The sequence below is a fragment of the Mesitornis unicolor genome, unplaced genomic scaffold, assembly GCF_000695765.1.
Source record: "Mesitornis unicolor isolate BGI_N332 unplaced genomic scaffold, ASM69576v1 scaffold17507, whole genome shotgun sequence".
In the NCBI taxonomy this organism is placed as follows: Eukaryota; Metazoa; Chordata; class Aves; order Mesitornithiformes; family Mesitornithidae; genus Mesitornis; species Mesitornis unicolor.
The window spans coordinates 3,525-4,210 of NW_010197244.1; the positions used below are offsets into that span (position 1 = coordinate 3,525).

At 53.5% G+C, this 686-nt stretch overlaps 2 non-coding genes across 2 annotated transcripts; both read right to left on the minus strand.

Moving 5' to 3' along the window:
* Positions 1-213: 213 nt before the first annotated feature.
* TRNAM-CAU lies at positions 214-285 on the minus strand. The gene has a single exon. It is a non-coding gene; the product is annotated as a tRNA-Met (tRNA).
* A 233-nt stretch (positions 286-518) lies between these two features.
* Positions 519-590, minus strand: TRNAA-CGC. Its single transcript has one exon. It is a non-coding gene; the product is annotated as a tRNA-Ala (tRNA).
* Between the last annotated feature and the right edge of the window lie 96 nt (positions 591-686).

The following is a 686-nucleotide window of genomic DNA, read 5'->3' on the forward strand; positions in this document are numbered from 1 at the left end:
TGACTCTAACGCTAAGTATGAATCTCAGTAATTAACTCTAGAGCTAAGTAGGAATTGCAATAATTATAGTGTCAAGTGTGAATCGTGATAATTAACTCCAGCATTAAGTACGAATCGTCCTAATTAACTCTAGAGCTAAAGAAGCAGAGGCAAACGCAGAAACGGGGAGGGGAAACGGCGTTAGCAGAAGAAATTGGAGGGGGAAAAAGAAGCTAGCAGAGGATGGTTTCGATCCATCGACCTCTGGGTTATGGGCCCAGCACGCTTCCGCTGCGCCACTCTGCTTCTTGGGGGTAAGGAGCGGAAGTATTTGTAGAAAATAATTATTTTTGGCTCAAAAAACCGGATTCGGAAGAATTCCCTTCCGCTACTCAGCGCGGTTGTGGTGCTCCAAGGTGGGGAGGGTGGGAAAAAAATAAAGGTGAGAGGGTTCCCCCCTTCTCAGCTGGGTCCTTAATTTTCCCCTTAGAGCCCCCCACCAAAAGTTTCGGTGGGGGTCTCAAACCTCCCCCACCAGCTGGAGATGCCGGGGATTGAACCCGGGACCTCATACATGCGAAGCATGCGCTCTACCGCTGAGCTACATCCCCGGCGCGCGCCCCGCGCCCGCCGCCCCTCTTGGCACCGCCTTCCCCGCCTCCTTTTCCCGCTAAACCACGCCCCTCTCCCCGAAGCCCCGCCCCCCC